The 19,739-nt window shown below is 43.0% G+C and overlaps 1 protein-coding gene and 1 long non-coding RNA gene across 3 annotated transcripts in view; one reads left to right on the forward strand and one right to left on the reverse strand.

Annotated features, from left to right (window-relative positions):
* Positions 1-19,739, forward strand: part of LOC134201492 (uncharacterized) — a 92,796-nt gene that overhangs the window by 53,639 nt on the left and 19,418 nt on the right. The window lies entirely within an intron of this gene.
* The window catches only part of LOC101743499 (uncharacterized), a 78,742-nt gene that overhangs the window by 48,853 nt on the left and 10,150 nt on the right, over positions 1-19,739 (reverse strand). Inside the window, exon 1 of one of the 2 annotated variants that reach the window (XM_004926074.4) lies at positions 11,269-11,625. The exons of the other annotated variant lie outside the window; for it this stretch is intronic. The gene's annotated coding sequence lies outside the window, so the exon portion shown is untranslated. Of the gene's footprint in view, positions 1-11,268; positions 11,626-19,739 lie in introns of those variants that run through there. 2 annotated transcript variants of the gene reach the window in all.

A 19,739-nucleotide genomic window follows, 5' to 3' on the forward strand; every position in this document is an offset into this window, starting at 1 on the left:
CAGGATGCGCGGGGTCGTCGAAATATTTATGACTACCCGTACGGTTTGATCGTCACGAGTATCTGACAACTAAAGCCGTTGAGGAAGCGAATTTTGAGAACGTTTTACGATTTATATGTACTAGCTTTTTTTTTATTGCTTAGATGGGTGGACGAGCTCACAGCCCACCTGGTATTAAATGGTTACTCGAGTACTCGAGCCCATGGACATCTACAACGTAAATGCGCCACCCACCTTGAGATATAAGTTCTAAGATCTCAATACAGTTACAACGGCTTCCCCACTCTTCAAACCGAAACGCATTACTGCTTCACGGCAGAAATGGGCAGGGTGGTGGTACCTACCCGCGCGGACTCACAAGAGGCCCTACCAGTAACAACTGTAGTGGCCCCGCAGTAGCCGAAATTCGACTATAATTAATTGAAATTATAAGTTTAAACATTATTATGGTTCTATTTTCAAACACTATTATAATTCGATAATATAATCACAGTATTCGCCAAAACTGCACTATAGATAAATAATATTAAAGACCAACAATATTAATCTATTTTCAATTCGACCACAGACTGTAAACAATAACAAAAGTTTCCCAATTGATAGTAAACAAAGAGTTAATTTTTATGTAAGTGTTGTGTTAAATACAGGGTAGTGTGTGTGATGTTTTATTTATTGATTTAAAGTATCTTTTATGCATTATTTAAAAAAAATATTAACATTGTGCATTCCTTCTCTATATTCTCTATAAGTGTGAGAAATTTCATATTCCTCCGTCCGCGCAATTTTCGTAAAAAGGGATACAGAGTTTTTCCTTCACGTATTAATATATAGATTATCAAAAAAAAAAGCTTTGTAAAATCAACCAAACATGGCTTCAATTGTTTGTTTGAAGCCAATGATATTTTTTTGAAGCGAAATTCGTATATTGAATGCGGGAATAAATCTTACGTCGTTTGAATCTCATTGTCAATATATTAATATTATTATTATTATTTATTGCCTTTGTAGGCAGACGAGTATACCGCTCACCTGATGGTGAGTGGTTACCGTCGCCCATGGACTTCAACAATACCACGGGCAGAGACAAGCCGCTGCCTACCTTTAAGTACTCTACACAAGCCTCTTTTGAAGAAGGATATGTCATAGCGCTAGGGAAACATCGTGGAACACCGTATTTGTCTTTACTATCTTTTTATTTTATTTTTTTTATTGCTTAGATGGGCGAACGAGCTCACAGCCCACCTGGTGTTAAGTGGTTACTGGAGCCCATAGACATCTACAACGTAAATGCGTCACCCACCTTGAGATATAAGTTCTAAGATCTCAGTATAGTTACAACGGCTGCCCTACCTTTCAGACCGAAACGCATTACTGCTTCACGGCAGAAATAGGCGGGGCGGTGGTACCTACCCGCGCGGACTCACAAGAGGTCCTACCACCAGTGAAAATCTTCTATATAATTCTTCTTCTATATAAATCTTCTATATCTTCTATATAATTATATACAAATGAATTGCCGTTCGTTAGTCTCGCTAAAACTCGAGAACGGCTGGTCCATTTTGGCTAATTTTGCTCTTGAATGATTTGTGGAAGTCCAGAGAAGGTTTAAAAGGTAGATATGAAAATGCTCGGAAATAAATAAAAATAAAAATTTTGTTTTTTCTTTGTCCCCCGTCGGACGGATTCCTTTTGTTTGTTTTATGTTTATTTTATACAAAAGTTTAGGTCTTTTGATTTATCGATTGAGGCACTACGAAGTCTGCCGGGTCAGCTAGTCATTAATAAAGATGTGTTCACTAACGCACTGACTATCTGATGTTAAGGGTTTACTGAAGCTCAAAGACGCAAATGACAGCACGTGATCATAAAAAAAGTACAAAATGTCCCATGATCATAAGGTACATCTGATGTCTCAAGCTGTTTTTCGTACCCACCTTGAGACGTGAGGTGTATTGAGGTTACGTCGCTCTTCAAATCACATGACTGTATCGTGGCCGAAATTGGCAAGTCAGCTGTATCTACTTAAGCAGAATTTGTTTAAATAATATACTTATGTGACAGAAGCGGTCCGCTCCGGCTCCGCTCGGGTCTTTAACAAATATTTCAACGATATTTGACGTTGTTTTATTTTTTTAAATAAAAGAACACTTATTGCGGCATAACTATAATAGTTAAACATATGCTGTCGCGACACTTTTTATAAACAATAATGTGTTCTACAAAGTCGTGGTACATTATTTTATTGTATCATCAATAGTTTTCGCAGGGCACGCGATGTAAAGAGTATTTTAGGTAATTTTTTTTACACCTTGGGTTACATTATTGGAGTTTTAGTAAGGATCCCTAATTTTTTTAAAAAAAGATTATAGTCTATATCACTCGGGAATAGTGTAGCTTCCAAATAGTGAAAGAATTTTTCAAATCGGTTCTATAGTTTCGGAGCCTATTCAATACAAACAAACAAATGTTTCCTCTTTGTAATATTAGTATAGATGAATAGTCAATTTCTCAAGAACAGATCTTCACTTAAAGACTTCATTACCGCAAACGCCAAATGCTTCGTTAACGAGAAACAGGACATTTAGAATGTTTAGTGAAGTAGCTGCGATTTTAAATGAGTTTGTGTAGAAAGTGGTAACACACTTTGACAACGTAGAGAAGTTTCCCCATTCCGATTCAGGCACCCGTCGCGTGCTGACGTGCTCATCGACCGTTCGATTGCCCGACCTCGGTTCGGGGCACATCTGGCGTCCAAGTGTTTTTCTCGGAAGTGACTACCTGTGCTAATTGCGTCGCATCGCCATCTGTGAGCGGGCGGACCTCTAAATTCCAGGAATTCGTTCGGTAACTTAGTGGCCCGTTTGCAAGCGGACGGCTGTGTGCCGTAATTAATTGCGATTATTACAATTGTTGGGGCCTCGCCGTAAGGCGAGTGTGTTTTTAAAGTCCCGGGGCAGCCCCCCCTGGGCACTCGTCTATTATAATGGAGTCCACGGTCGATCTGTTTGCAGAATTTCTTCGCCTTAGGTACCCAACGCTATCGGCAGAATTTTTAGAATTCAAGACCCATCACGCAGCGAACTCGCCGGCGGTCTCTGTCGCTCCCGTCGCTCCTGCGTCGTCCATCGCGGCCTCCGTCACACCCGCCGATCCCGTGTCCCCGATACTCGCGCCCAAAACTTCTGCGTCGACCGTTGCAGCTTCCGCCTCAACCGTGCGTTCGTCGGCGACCTACGTTGCTTCCGTGCGTTCGTCCACGGCGTCCGTCGTGCCTGCGTCGTCTACTGCGCCCGCTAAAACACCCACCCGCAGGTCGCCCGCGCCCTCCTCATCCGATTCAGAGTCGGACATGGAGGTCGACCCTTCCCCCGCCGCCACGACTGATGGATTCACAGTAGTCCAAAAAGGTAAAAAGCGCGCTGCGGAGGCCCGAGCTTCCGCGGCCGCTAAAGTAAGCAAAGCCGCGAACGCGTCGCGTCCCCGCCCTCCAACCCCCGTCGCTCCCGCTGTCCGTGCAACACCGTCGCCGCGTCCAGTGGCACAATCTAAAACTCAGACCCCTCCCCCGGTAATCCTTCAAGAGAAGGCAGCTTGGGACCGAGTTTCCCTGGCCCTTAAGGCCAAAAATATTAATTTTGTCAGCGCCCGTAATCTCGCTAACGGGATTCAAATAAAAGTAACGTCACCCGACGACCATAGGGCCCTCTCAAGTTACCTCCGAAAGGAGCGTATAAGCTTCCACACTTATACGCTCCAGGAGGAGCGCGAACTCCGCGTTGTCATACGTGGAATCCCGAAGGAGCTAGATGCTGATCTCGTCAAGGCTGATCTGATAGAACAAGGCCTACCAGTAAATTCCGTGCACCGCATGCACACCGGCCGCGGTAGGGAGCCATACAATATGGTTCTAGTCGCCCTCCAGCCTACCCCCGAGGGTAAGCACATTTTTAACATACGGACCGTCTGTAAGCTCTCCGGTATCGCCGTCGAAGTCCCCCATAAAAAAGGCACTCCTAGTCAGTGCCATAACTGCCAACTGTACGGGCACTCTTCCCGTAACTGTCACGCGCGCCCCCGATGTGTTAAGTGTTTGGGCGATCACGCCACGGCCCTCTGTACTCGCGACCAGAAAACCGCCACCGAACCACCTAGCTGCGTCCTGTGCCGAACACAGGGTCACCCCGCGAACTACCGTGGATGCCCCCGAGCTCCAAAAATAAATCGCCGCGTCGCCCGCCAAAACCGCCTCCGAGCTTCCCGCCCAGACATCAAAGTCTCAGCACCCTCTGTGCCGAAGGCTAAGCCTGCCTTCGTGCCGGCGCCGGTGCCCAGCGGCTCGGCCTGGGCTAAACCGTTGCCGTACACGAACACGGCTGCAGCTCCTCCCTCCGCGATTCGTCCCGCCCCCGCGATTCGTCCCTCCCCCGCGATCAGTACTCCGACCGCGTCCGATAATCTCGCTCTAGCGATCGACTTTTTTCAGTCGATCAACTTTGAGCGTGTTAACGCCTTGGGTGACGCCATTCGCGCCGCCTCCACTGCACAACACTTCATCGCTGTTGTGCAGGAATACGCTGACGTATACGCGTCGTTAAATACGTACGTCCTCCCCTCACTCCGCCGGTAATCAATGGCGTACATTAGTAGAATAAAGCCCTTATCCGTAACGATAGGTTTTTTTAACGCTTACGGTCTCGCAAATCAACGTGATCAGGTTTGTGATTTTTTGCGTGACCATCAAATTGACATTTTTTTAGTGCAGGAGACCCTACTCAAGCCCGCGCGTCGCGACCCTAAAATCGCGAACTATAACATGGTTAGGAATGACAGGCTCACTGCTCGTGGTGGTGGTACCGTCATTTACTATAGAAGAGCCCTGCACTGCGTCCCGCTCGATCCTCCCGCGCTCGCTAACATCGAAGCATCAGTGTGCCGAATCTCACTGACGGGTCACGCGCCGATCGTTATCGCGTCCGTTTATCTTCCTCCGGATAAGATCGTTCTAAGCAGTGATATCGAGGCGCTACTTGGCATGGGAAGCTCTGTCATTCTGGCGGGCGACCTAAATTGTAAACACATCAGGTGGAACTCACATACCACAACCCCTAATGGCAGGCGGCTCGACGGGTTAGTCGATGATCTCGCCTTCGATATCATCGCTCCGCTAACCCCGACTCACTACCCGCTAAATATCGCGCATCGCCCGGATATACTCGACATAGCGTTATTAAAAAACGTTACTCTGCGCTTACACTCGATCGAAGTAGTTTCAGAGTTAGATTCAGACCACCGCCCCGTCATTTTGAAGCTCGGTCGCGCTCCCGATTCTGTTCCCGTCACGAGGACAGTGGTGGATTGGCACACGCTGGGCATTAGCCTGGCTGAATCTGATCCACCATCGCTCCCGTTTAGCCCGGACTCTACCCCGTCTCCTCAGGATACCGCTGAAGCCATAGACATCTTAACGTCACACATCACCTCGACATTAGATAGGTCATCGAAGCAAGTTGTAGCGGAGGACTTCCTTCACCGCTTCAAATTGCCCGACGATATTAGGGAACTCCTTAGAGCTAAGAACGCCTCGATCCGCGCCTACGATAGGTATCCTACCGTGGAAAATCGTACTCGAATGCGTGCCCTACAACGCGACGTAAAGTCTCGCATCGCCGAAGTCCGAGATGCCAGATGGTCTGATTTCTTAGAAGGACTCGCGCCCTCTCAAAGGTCGTACTACCGCTTAGCTCGTACTCTCAAATCGGATACGGTAGTAGCTATGCCCCCCCTCGTAGGCCCCTCGGGCCGACTCGCGGCGTTCGATGATGACGAAAAAGCAGAGCTGCTGGCCGATACATTGCAAACCCAGTGCACGCCCAGCACTCAATCCGTGGACCCTGTTCATGTAGAATTAGTAGACAGTGAGGTAGAACGCAGAGCCTCCTTGCCACCCTTGGATGCGTTACCACCCGTCACCCCGATGGAAGTTAAAGACTTGATCAAAGACCTACGTCCTCGCAAAGCTCCCGGTTCCGACGGTATATCTAACCGTGTTATTAAACTTTTACCCGTCCAACTCATCGTGATGTTGGCATCTATTTTTAATGCCGCTATGGCTAACTGTATCTTTCCCGCGGTGTGGAAAGAAGCGGACGTTATCGGCATACATAAACCCGGTAAACCAAAAAATCATCCGACGAGCTACCGCCCGATTAGCCTCCTCATGTCTCTAGGCAAACTGTATGAGCGTCTGCTCTACAAACGCCTCAGAGACTTCGTCTCATCAAAGGGCATTCTCATCGATGAACAATTCGGATTCCGTGCAAATCACTCATGCGTACAACAGGTGCACCGCCTCACGGAGCACATTCTCGTGGGACTTAACCGACCAAAACCAATCTACACGGGAGCCCTCTTCTTCGACGTCGCAAAAGCGTTCGACAAAGTCTGGCACAACGGTTTGATTTTCAAACTTTTCAACATGGGCGTACCGGATAGTCTCGTGCTCATCATACGGGACTTCTTGTCTAACCGCTCTATTCGATATCGAGTAGAGGGAACCCGCTCCTCCCCGCGACCACTCACGGCTGGAGTCCCGCAAGGCTCCGTTCTTTCTCCGCTCCTATTTAGTTTATTTGTCAATGATATTCCCCGGTCGCCGCCGACCCAGCTAGCCTTATTCGCTGACGACACAACCGTTTACTACTCAAGTAGAAACAAGTCCCTAATCGCGAGTAAGCTCCAGAGTGCAGCGTTAACCCTCGGACAGTGGTTCCGAAAATGGCGCATAGACATCAACCCAGCGAAAAGCACAGCAGTGTTATTTCAAAGGGGAAACTCTCCGCTTATTTCCTCCCGCATTAGGAGGAGAAATATCACACCCCCGATCACCCTCTTCGGCCAACCTATACCCTGGACCAGGAAGGTCAAGTACCTGGGAGTAACCCTGGATGCATCCATGACATTCCGTCCGCATATAAAAACAGTCCGTGACCGTGCCGCATTTATTCTCGGTAGACTCTATCCCATGATCTGTAAGCGGAGTAAAATGTCCCTTCGGAACAAGGTGACACTTTACAAAACTTGCATAAGGCCCGTCATGACTTACGCGAGTGTGGTGTTCGCTCACGCGGCCCGCACACACATAGACACCCTCCAATCCCTACAATCCCGCTTTTGCAGGTTAGCCGTCGGGGCTCCGTGGTTCGTGAGGAACGTCGACCTTCACGACGACCTGGGCCTCGAATCGATCCGCAAACACATGAAGTTAGTGTCGGAACGTTACTTCGATAAGGCTATGCGTCATGATAATCGCCTTATCGTTGCCGCCGCTGATTACTCCCCGAATCCTGATCACGCAGGAGCAAGTCACCGTCGTCGCCCTAGACACGTCCTTACGGATCCATCAGATCCAATAACTCTTGCATTAGATACCTTCAGCTCTAACACTAGGAGCAGGCTGAGGAACACCGGTAACCATACTCGTCGAACTCGACAAAGAGGTCGACGTGCAACCTAACCCATGCATCAGCCCGCTGAGTTTCTCGCCGGATCTTCTCAGTGGGTCGCGATTCCGATCCGGTAGTAGATTCATTCGCGAAGCAATTGCTCTTGAGTTGTTAGGTCTCCTTCGGAGGCGCTCGGGCAGTTGTTAGCAAATCCCCCCCCTCCTGGCTGAGCCTTTGCTCGCCCACCTGTCCTGGTGAAGCTGGAAAGGCCTCCGGGCCACCAGTAATCTTTCAATCATAAAAATAAAAAAAAAAAAAAAAAGAAGTTTCTAAGATGACCGTTTTTTATTTTTTTGTAAAATTACATTGAATTGTTAATAGCTTTGCATTCGTGCTTGTGAATATTCTATACTAGCGACCCGCCCTCGCTTCGCTTCGGAAACATTAAAACACACATGAAACAAAAAAAAAAAAATAAAAAAAATAAAAAAAAGTAGCCTATGTTCATCAGGGACAATGTCGGCTTCTAATGGAAAAATAATTTTTCAAATCGGTCCAGTAGTTTCGGAGCCTATTCGAAACAAACAAACAAACAAATCTTTCCTCTTTATAATATTAGTATAGATATAGACTAATTTGATAAATGTGAAATTGTTTATATGATTGTTTGTTAGGGAATTAAGCAACTATAGGTTTGGACGGTATTTGGCACAAAGATACAAGGTTGGGTAAACACATCGTATACTTGTTATCGAGGTGAAGAACGTAATTCGGGCAATGTCGGGTGTTTGGAGGTATAGTCAAAGGAAAGATCTCTCAGCCAGCCAGACCACGTACTGAATGTCAGCCGTTGGGTCGTAACCTCATGGGGGATTGGCAGGACGAGTCACGGAGCAACCCTCTCTGCGCATACTGTGGTCTGCTTGCTGTACAAAGTAGGGGTCTAGTTTTGCTGGATGGAATACGTATGTTGGGATGTGATGACGCAAGATGAGACGCTAATGACGTCACTTACAGCACCTACATTATTACACAATAACTTTATAGAATACTTTTTTTCCTACCTAAGCTGATGGTCTAGAGATACATATCAGCGTCACCGAGCTAGTATAGAAATGATGATATTCGAAAATATTGATTTACAACTACAAATATATAGTTATTATGGTTTATATATTAGATTATTATTATATTATAGTATTATAGTATATATTATATATATAGTTATTATCACTGGTATTTATTCTAGAATTCTCACGTAAAACGGTTGCCGGTCCACATTTACATACTATATAATAATATATCTAAGCAATAAAAAAATCAAATATTCAATAGCGGAATTCGCACTTCTAAATTTTTTTATTTTATCAGTTTCTATAATTTAAAAGTAGAAATGAGGCCATCAGCGAAAAAGTGGCCTAGCCCACACTTTTTTATATTCAAGCTTATATGACGTATATTGGAATTTATTTAAAATATAATATTTTTTTAAGCAAAACCGGCCTATCTATAGTTTCATCCATAGATAACAGACAGCTTTATAAACATTATTTTTGCGCGTATTGTTTTTTGCCTACTCAAATTCAAATTTATGAAAATTCAAACCTAATTGCCTCCATACTAACTATGGTAAGCTCAGGCCACTTTTGTGCTGACGGTCTCAAATATCAAATCAGTAATTCAGTGGTAATAAAAGGCAGTTTTTTGCCCTTGTAGGCAGACGAGCATACGGCCCGCCTGATGGTGAGTGGTTACCATCGCCCATGGACTTGAGCAATCCCAGGGGCAGAGCCGAGCCGCTCCCTACCGCTTAGTTTAGATATCGATTAGATATTTGTCGAATGGTACTTTTAAATGAAGTTATTAGTAGTTTAATAATTGACAGGACTGTCTGTTTCTGTTCGTCTGATGTATGTTTTTTTTCTTATATGGATGGACGAGCTCACAGCCCACCTGGTGTTAAGTGGTTACCGGAGCCCATAGACATCTAAAACGTAAATGCGACACCCACCTTAGATATAAGTTCTAAGGTCTCAGTATAGTCACAACGGCTGCCCCATCCTTCAAACCGAAACGCATTACGGTGGTACATGCCCGTGCGGACTCACAAGAGGTCCTTCCATCAGCTAAATGTAGTTATGTGGGGTTTTAAAACATAAATGAACGGATATATGGTAGTGTGTTTTTTTATCAACAACTTTATGAACTGCTAAGGATTAAAAAGATATTTTTGACCATGCAGTATATAATATTACGAGACCCAACACTTCGGTATGAAAGCACCTCTGATTTTACTTTAATTAAATTTTGGTCACAATTTTTTTAATTTTTTTTTTCCTTTCGTACCTTTGCTAAACTAGGGTGTTAAGTCAGCGTAACCGCGAGACATTATTTATTTCTAATGGCAGTGCCAAATATGAAATTTTGTTTCATAGTCAAGTCCAAAATGAATTATAATTATATAGTTCTCGTTATTGGCAGCTCTAAGGACTCAAGTTATAGATAGGCTAATGGGTGGTCCCTACTTTTAAGTTCTATGGCTCATCAAGTATTAATTGATACCTGATTTTTACGTATACCATTCAAGTAACACGCGACGTTGTAAATTCATCATCATCATCATAATTGGTTGCTCTTGGCAGAGCAGTCGTGGTCATGTGGAATTCTTGCTTATTAAAGCCTTGACAGATGTTTTCCATAGTTTGCGAATCGAGACCTGGCCCACACACTCGTTAAAGGGGGTCTCAGTAAGGTCTTTCGCGCCTGGGGATTCGTGAGGTGAGGTGAGGGCGACGGTCACCTGGTGGTGAGTGGTTACCGTCGCCCATGGACTTCAGCAATGCCAGGGGCAGAGCCAAGTCGCTGCCTACCGTTAAGTACTCTCCACAAGCCTCGTTTGAAGAAGGATATATCATAGCGCTCGGAGAACTGGAGGGGAGCTCATTCCAAAGCCGGATGTTACGTGGTAACAAAGATCTCTGGAAGCGCACTGCGGCTGAACGCAGTGGCTCCAGGTAGTATGGATGAACTCTACTCCGGTAGCGGACGGTTCGATACTAAAAACAAGATGATTGTATCATCTCAAACAATAGCTCAGAGCACTCCCCATGGAACATACGGTACAAAACACAGGGAGAAGAGAAGTCCCTCCACAGACCCAGAATTCCCAAACGGTCCGTAAGAATTACGTATCATAGAATCCAATATCAAAGGATCGTGCGTACGTAACTGCAGTTCATTTGGGCGCATTCTTCGTCTTAATTCGTTGGCAAAAAAAACAAACAAACATGGCATAGAATCCTACCAAACCGGTCGTTAAACTTGCCAGCGAAACTCAAGGGGTCACCTACATGACGCGTGATAATAGCTTTCTATCGTTATCAGTGCGAGACCCGCCGCTATTGTTGATTAATTCTACATATTAACTCGTCAAATAGGATAAGCCAAGTCTAATTCGATTTAAGTTGGTAGTTAAAACAATTCTTAGGTTCAATTATAACACTACGTTGGATGGAGATTACTCAATTACTTTCTACATACACATCGATCTTGTCTTTAAACTTGTCTGTTTATAGGTGAAGAATTCGCATGCACTTTGTCTAGTTTTTTATCAACCAGCTAATAGTATATAGAGAAATATGCTTTCGGTTCATTTAGAAATTTTATAATACCCTACAAATACATACAAATTTGTATTTAAACAAAACATATTCAAATTTATCCAACGAGTCACATTCACATCACAAAAAAAAAACAACAACATAAAAAACAACTTTCTAAATGTCACATTTAAAAATTTTTAATAACGACCCAAACAAACACTTACTTTCCAATTAAGTTGAAAACATCCATGTTGCGACAGAAGAAATGTAGATCCGTTGGCTAGTTCTTTACTTTTATTTATGAAATAGCCCAGATCGGCTTACGGCATCACGAATTTCACTTTTCATGCACAAATTCACTGTTTAGTAAAAGAAACACTAAATAATTGTTTAATGTACACTTAGTTCACGTCTACATTAATGTAATTCTCACTGTTATTTAAAAACACACTTGGGGCATTGCTTTTGATTAAAAATATATTTTTTTTAATTCTTAAGAGGAACGGGTTTTCTTTAAGAGAATGTGAAGTCGAATGCTGGTCGAATGCGGATGTGTATCGTCGCTCGCGCACTCCCCAACTACAAGCTCGTGGGTCGTTACGAACTCGCTATCAAGTCGATTCAGACTCGACTAATGATTGCTGTCATTAGTCGACTTTTTGATCCAATGTAATGAGCTCCAATTTTTGTTTGCACTATCGTAACTTTACGGTTAGTTAAATTTCTTTTTGTCTATCATTATGTTTGTTACGCGAAGAAAGCATATGTTAGGTAATAGTCGCAAAATAAAGAGAATATTTTGTAATTATTGTTCCAAAGCAGTCTAATGTTACTTTCATAACGTTTACTTAAATTATACTTTGGTTGACGTTTATAAGTGAAGTTATTGACTGGAAGTGGAACTAAAATTACAGTTTTTTTTTTATTAATACATTTATTATATTGATATCATTTATTAGTTTTATTCTTATAAAAAGCAGTAGTTGTGAATTAAGTCGATTTTTTTTTCTATGAAATTTCGATAAATTTGATAGATGTTGATAGATTGATATCTATCAAATATAATACCGATATTTTATAATCGTTATTTAGCTTGCGATTTTCATTTATTTGCACTCCGGAACTTTCATTCATTCGAAACACGTGTAATAACATCACTACTTTTTTTCTTCTTCTCTTTTCTTATTTATATTTAAAATATGTATATGTCGTGGTTACAGTCGTCGTGGCCTAAAGGATAAGACGTCCGGTGCATTCGTATGTAGCGATGCACCGGCGTTCGAATCCCGCAGGCGGGTACCAATTTTTCTAATGAAATACGTACGCAACAAATGTTCACGATTGACTTCCACGGTGAAGGAATAACATCGTGTAATAAAAACCAAACCCGCAAAATTATAATTTGCGTAATCACTGGTGGTAGGACCTTTTGGGAGTCCGCACGGGTAGGTACCACCACCCCGCCTATTTCCGCCGTGAAGCAGTAATGCGTTTCAGTTCGAAGGGTGGAGCAGCCGTTGTAACTATACTGAGACCTTAGAACTTATATCTCGAGGTGGGTGGCGCATTTACGTTGTAGATGTCTATGGGCTCCAGTAACCACTTAACACCAGGTGGGCTGTGAGCTCGTCCATCCATCTAAGCAATAAATAAAAAAAATAAAAAAAATAACGACTTTTAGTAATATTAAGACGTTGTTTTGACTATTATTTTAAATAATGAAATGTTGTTTTGATAAATATCACAAAATGTAGGGTAGACTCCGTAACGCCACAGTTTAAAATGGCGGTACGTGGACAGAGTCGTGGCATTCCGTGTCAGACAGTCATTCAGTCCGTATCAGACGGTGCGTCCGTCTCAGTCAGTGAGTCTCTGGCAGTCAGTCAGTCAGTCGGTATGTGGAACGAAACTGTCGGTTTACCCTGTCATTGTGAAAGTTGTGTGTGTTGAGTTTCAATAATTATTATTCAAAAGGTTTATTGACTTTTTATAAACTGAGTTCAACCAAATACGAGTGATGACGGAAACTACCGCTTAGCCATCCCTGGCGCGCGCCGACATATACAATCTACTATTTGCATGGAATAAAAGGCTTATTATTATTATTATTATTCTGTATTAAACACTTCCACGCCTGGGAAGACGGCAGGACACACTCCGGCGAGGTGGGCAACAATCGGCCGGAGCGTTAGGGACTATTGGGAGAGAAACCGGCGAACTATACGGGCATTGTCGAGCAAGACTGCTTTTTGCATTTGGGCCAGCACCGAATTTTTGTTGAGACCAAGCCTCTCGAGATGTTTTGAGAGGCTTTTAGGGACCAAACCATTCACCGACACAACTACTGGGATTATTTCTTATTATTATTATATTATTTAGCTTGCTAATGATTCATCATTAAATTGGCGGTTCTATCAAATATATCTATGTCGCTTCGTGTTTCAATGGTAATGTCTAGGTCAGTCTCGGTGAGCGCACTTGACCGATTATCGCCTGTGAAATCACGAACCCGTAACAAAACGTTTGCAAACTTCTTATTTAGTACGTTTGGCGTTCAATTTACGACACGACTCTAAAATTTATGTTCACTTTCTTTACTTTCGTGCGGTTATGCAATTGTGTTTATAAAAACCAACTTGTTTTGTGAATAAATAAACTCCTTTCTCGCTCGAGTTCATGAATAATAATATTAATTGGGAACGAATCATGCACGGTCGTCTGGCCCCAAATTAGGATTTATTACTGGTGGTAGGACCTCTTGTGAGTCCGCATGGGTAGGTACCACCACCCTGCCTATTTCTGCCGTGAAGCAGTAATGCGTTTCGGTTTGAAGGGTGGGGCAGCCGTTGTAACTATACTTGAGACCTTACAACTTATATCTCAAGGTGGGTGGCGCATTTACGTTGTAGATGTCTATGGGCTCCAGTAACCACTTAACATCAGGTGGGCTGTGAGCTCATCCAATCATCTAAGCTATAAAAAAAAAACCGTGTGTTATGGGAACCAGAGATCACGGACGATCGTACGTGATTTGTACCCGGGTATTATTATTATTAAATTATTTATTCTAGACATCTAGTCATTCTTCAATGAAGAGTTAATGATAAGCATTTCAGAATGTCTGCTATATTCGATACCTGATATCGCTCACTAACCCTAAGCACGTCATTACGGATCCTCCCGATCCATTAACGGTGCTTTTAGGTACCTCAAGCACCGGTCAGTGTCCTCGCCGAATCCGTCGCTTGCGACGAAGGACTCGACGAGTAAATTAACCCATAGACAAAGCACACTGAGTTTCTCGCTGGATATTCTCAGTGGGTCGCGTTTCCGGTCCAGTGGTAGATTCTGCGAAGCACTGCTCTTGCTAAGGCCAGTGTTAGCAACACACCGGTTTGAGCCCCGTGAGCTCACCTACACGTGAAGAAGAAGCTGAAATAGCCTCTAAAGGCTATCGGCATAGTTAGGAAAAAAAACCCGTAAACTGTTGCCTTAAGGTGTGCCTTCAACATCACCAGGCAACCTGTGTCTACCCTTTTAAGATTTCAATATTCAATACTAGTGACCCGCCCTCGCTTCGCTTCGGAAACTGTAATTTATTATTGATTTCTCAACTATTTAATGGATGTTATTATACATATAAACCTTCCTCTTCAATCACTCTATCTATTAAAAAAACCGCATCAAAATCCGTTGCGTAGTTTTAAAGATTTAAGAATACATAGGACAGACAGATATAGGGACAGAGAAAGCGACTTTTTTATACAAATTCAATATTCAATATAGTTGGGATTTGGATTTGATGCCTTAAGTTCGGTAATGATGCAACATTTATAGAGCGGTACATGGTAGGCAGCGGCTTGGCTCTGCCCCTGGCATTGCCGACGTCCATGAGCAACGGTAACCACTTACTGTCAGGTGGGTCGTATGCTCGTCTGCGTACAAAGGCAAAAAACAAAATAATTAAAAATTGCGTTTTCCATGAGATTCTAGAATAAATACAAAACCCTCCAATGTTTGTTCTTTTAACATAAGCCCATGATTCGAACAAAGATGAAAGTAACCCTGTACTTTGTTAATGTAATTAATTATTTAACAATTCTATTAATTTGAGAACAACGCTTTTGGGCTTTGAGCTTTAATTATCTTAATAAAGTGCCCATCAAATGGTGAAGTTGTTATGTACCTACTATTAGGAAAGAGATGATTATAATATTGTTACTGTTTTATATGTAGCTTAGACGGGTGGAGCTCAGAGACATGAACAAACTAAATACCGGCAACCCACATTGGAACATGAGCTCTAAGTCTGAGCGTTACAGCACAATGTTCGAACTAAAGCGCATCACTGCTTCGTAGTCGAAATAGGCAGGCACGTGGTACCTACCCATGCGGGCTTAAAATACGGGCTACCCAATGGCGGATCCAGGGGGGGGGGTCATGGGGGTCATGACCACCCCCTCAGCTGGTTCCAGGACTTAGGTGGACCACTAATTGAATATAATGATTTTATTTATATATTTTGTCACCATACAGATTTTATGTAACTACATACCTTCAATATTTAATTAATTTAATATAGTATAATAACTTTATATAATGGCAAACGTTTGGGAACGAACGCATCTAAATTTGAGTATGTGACCCCCTCCTGGTGCCAAAGCTGGATCCGCCCTTGGGGCTACCAGTAAGATATCTGGTATATGTGTATTCGGAATAACACGAGTAGATTTCTTCACCTTAGTATTGACCGGAAAATGAGCAGTAGCAATATCTAACCGGTATTTTCCGGTGGTAGGGCATAATTGTAAGCCAGCACGGGTAGGTACCATGATGTCGTCTTCTTTATCTTCGAATATTTTTTTTCATTGCTTACATGGGTGTGCGAGCTCACAACCCACCTGGTGTTAAGTGGTTACCGGAGCCCATAGACATCTACAACGTAAATGCTGCCACCCACCTAGTGATTTAAGTTCTAAGATCTCAGTATAGTTACAACAGCTGCCCCATCCTTCAAACCGAAACACATTACTGCTTCACGGCAGAAATAGGCAGGGCGGGGGTACCTACCCGGGCGGACTCAGAAGAGGTCCTACCACCAGTAATAAAAGGTCACGTCTTTTGGCTTAAACGGTAACGCAGCCGCTATACAATAGGAACTTTAATCTTATGTAAAAAGGTTGTGAAATGTGAAAACTCCAGTAACAGTTTTTTACTGGTGGTAGGACCTCTTGTGAGTCCGCATGGGTGGGTACCACCGCCCCGCCTATTTCTGCCGTGAAGCAGTAATGCGTTTCGGTTTGAAGGGTGGGGCAGTCGTTGTGACTATACTGAGACCTTAGAACTATATCTCAAAGTGTGTGGCGCAATTTACGTTGTAGATGTCTATGGGCTCCAGTAACCACTTAACACCAGGTGGGCTATGAGCTCGTCCACACATCTAAGCAATAAAAAAAAAATAAAAAAAAATAACAATTCGTCTATTACTACAAAATTGTATAAAAAAATGCCTTGAGATAAATTAATAAAAGTGTGTTCGTTGGGTTTTTGACCCAACCACGCAGCAACAAATCGATTACCAGCAGTTGACAAGTAAGAAAGTGATGTAGAGACTAAATTTAACTCGATTAAAACTAGTGTTAAAAAAATCGATGTGACTCAAACCGCGCTGGAGATATACTTTTTTTTTTTTATTGCTTATATGGGTGGACGAGCTCACAACCCACCTGGTGTTAAGTGGTTACTGGAGCACATAGACATCTACAACGTAAATGCGCCACCCACTTTGAGATATAAGTTCTAAGGTCTCAGTATAGTTACAACGGCTACCCCACCCTTCAAACCGAAACGCATTACTGCTTCACGGCAGAAATAGGCAGGGCGGTGGTACCTACCCGTGCGGACTCACAATAGGTCCTACCACCAGTGATTACGCAAATTATAATTTTGCGGGTTTGATTTTTATTACACGATGTTATTCCTTCACCGTGGAAGTCAATCGTGAACATTTGTTGCGTACGTATTTCATTCGAAAAATTGGTACCCGCCTGCGGGATTCGAACACCGGTGCATCGCAACAACGAATGCACCGGACGTCTTATCCTTTAGGCCACGACGACTTCAAAAATACTTAATTTAAATATTACGAAACACGGTGATAAAAGTTCACATAACAGAACTTTCTAATGCAAAACAATGTAATCTAGCGAAATATCTCGTAAATAATGTTACCGATTTCGTTCCACACCGTTAACAGCTTTCATTATTCGATCTTCGACTTAAAAACCGATTGTGTTTCGGAAATCTATACTAATATTATAGAGCTGAAGAGCTTGTTTGTTTGAAAGTGCTAATCTCAGGAATTGTGGTCCGAAAAATTCTTTCAGTGTTACATAGCCCATTTATTGAAGAAGGCTATAGGCTATAAGGTAAGACCAATACAAGTGGAGCGAGCACCAATAAAGAATGTTTCAAAATATTCTACTAATAGTAAATATTCTTTTCACTTTCTACGTAAATGAAGTGGGGGGTAAAACTTAGCGTTATGCTAAAATAACTATTCGATGCGGACGGAGTCACGGGTAAAAGCTAGTTAGATATAATATTGAATTCATGTTAGACTTTTTGTGTCTGAAAGACTCATGCGTTCTGTTAGTAAGACTAGACTAAAACTGATAGATATTCTTCTTCTTCTTGAATGTGAGGAATGAGTTGCTCGCTCCGGGCATTTCAATATTGCAATAATTATTACGTTAAAATACCTCTTGTAAAAAGGAATATTTAAAAAAAAATCTGATATAAAAAAAAGACATGCCCGCTGAGTTTCTTGCCAATTCTTCTCAGGACGGAGGCTAGTTCTTGTGAATTGGCGGTAGTTCTTTTGACGTTCAACAAGTATGTACTTTCATTTATGTTGAATAAAACTTTGATTGATTAATTGATTGATTCTTATTCTACCTAGAGTTTCCCCAATCTAGTGCGAGGGTCCGCTTTACTACTTAAACTCATCCACTTTGCCCGGTCTTCGGCATCCTACTGGGTGAGACTATTCTCCTCCATATCCGCCATTACCACACTCAACCAGATAGATACTACTGATAGGTACTCTATGGCTATGAATTTAAAATTAGAATAAGCATTTGAAAGTAGATTTATTAAGACCACTTGTTTGGTGGTACTATCGCGATGGACTAATATGGTGTAGAATTAAACCAGCCAAATTTATGCTACAGAGGCAGAGAAGGTGTTTTTTTTCTGCATCGGGCCGTTGTTAGCGGCGGCCACGATGAAAGGGTTCTCGTGTCGTGCCGCTTTATCGAAATTGCGCATTGATGCCGACTTTAGATACTTACTGATGGACTCTAGGTCCAGGTCGTCCTGAAGGTCGACGTTCCTGACGAACGACGGCTATCCTGCAAAAACGGGATTTGAAGGGATTTCAAGTTAGTACGGGCCGCGTGAGCGAATACTATACTTGCATTGGTCATGACGGGGCGTATGCGCGCTTTGTAGAGTGTCACCTTATTTCTAAGAGACAATTTACTTCGCTTGCAAATCATCGGACAGAGGCGTCCTAGTATGAACGCGGCTCAGTCGCGTACCGTCTTTAAGTGGGGGCGGAATGTCATCCCTCTGTCGAGGGTGACGTCTAAGCATTTGACCTTCGGGGCCCACGGTATGGGTTGATCGTACATGATGATGGGGCGAATGGTGGAGGTGTTTACGCGCCTTTTCGGGAGTGGGAGCAGAACATCCACATTTCACCACATTCTGTTAGCAAGCCTTCACTTTTTGATCTCAGGCTCCTACTACAGGAGTTAATTTACCCATTTAAAAAAAACCGAACTAACTTTAGACCGAAATCAAATTTGATCTATCTCCAATCTGCCAACGGTAATTGAAAACTCTTTGATAATCGAGTTTTATGCCTAGTCAGAACGGCGACTCCTTAATTGAACCTAAGCTATTAATTGAAATGCTGTTCAATTGACAAATTAACAATTTTAAATTAACTCAGCCGGGTACGTATTTGTCGTTTGGAATCATTGAGGGTACAGAAATACTGATTTTATTGCGTACTATATATTAAATGTCTCAAGAGTACGCTGATAAATAGTTTAGGATAAATAGTTTCTACTGGTGGTAGGACCTCTTGTGAGTCCGCGCGGGTAGGTACCACCACCTTGCCTGTTTCTGCCGTGAAGCAGTAATGCGTTTCGGTTTGAAAGGTGAGACAGCCGTTGTAAGTATACTTGAGACTTTAGAACTTATATCTCAAGGTGGATGGCGCATTTACGTTGTAGATGTCTATGGGCTCCAATAACCACTTAATACCAGGTGGGCTGTGAGCTCGTTCGCCGAGAGCTAACGAGTCCATTCTAAGGGAGTTAAACATCCGAAAAAAGCTCTCTTCCATCTGCCGGGTACGTGTTATGAGCTTCTTCGGACACATCATGCGGTCTCCCAGACATCAATTAGAGAAGCTCATCATTACGGGTCGCATAGAGGGCAAACGCGCCACGGGTAGACCACCAGCCAGATGGTCAGATGTAGGGGGCCATTCATAAATTACGTCACACGAATTTTAGGACTTTTGAACCCCTCTCCCCGTCCTTGTCACAGGCTGTCGCATTTTGGTGTGACGTCACACATTTTTTCAATTTATGCCTATAAGTTAAATTATAAGTTAAATGAC

Source organism: Bombyx mori, chromosome 26 (genome assembly GCF_030269925.1).
Source record: "Bombyx mori chromosome 26, ASM3026992v2".
NCBI lineage: Eukaryota > Metazoa > Arthropoda > Insecta > Lepidoptera > Bombycidae > Bombyx > Bombyx mori.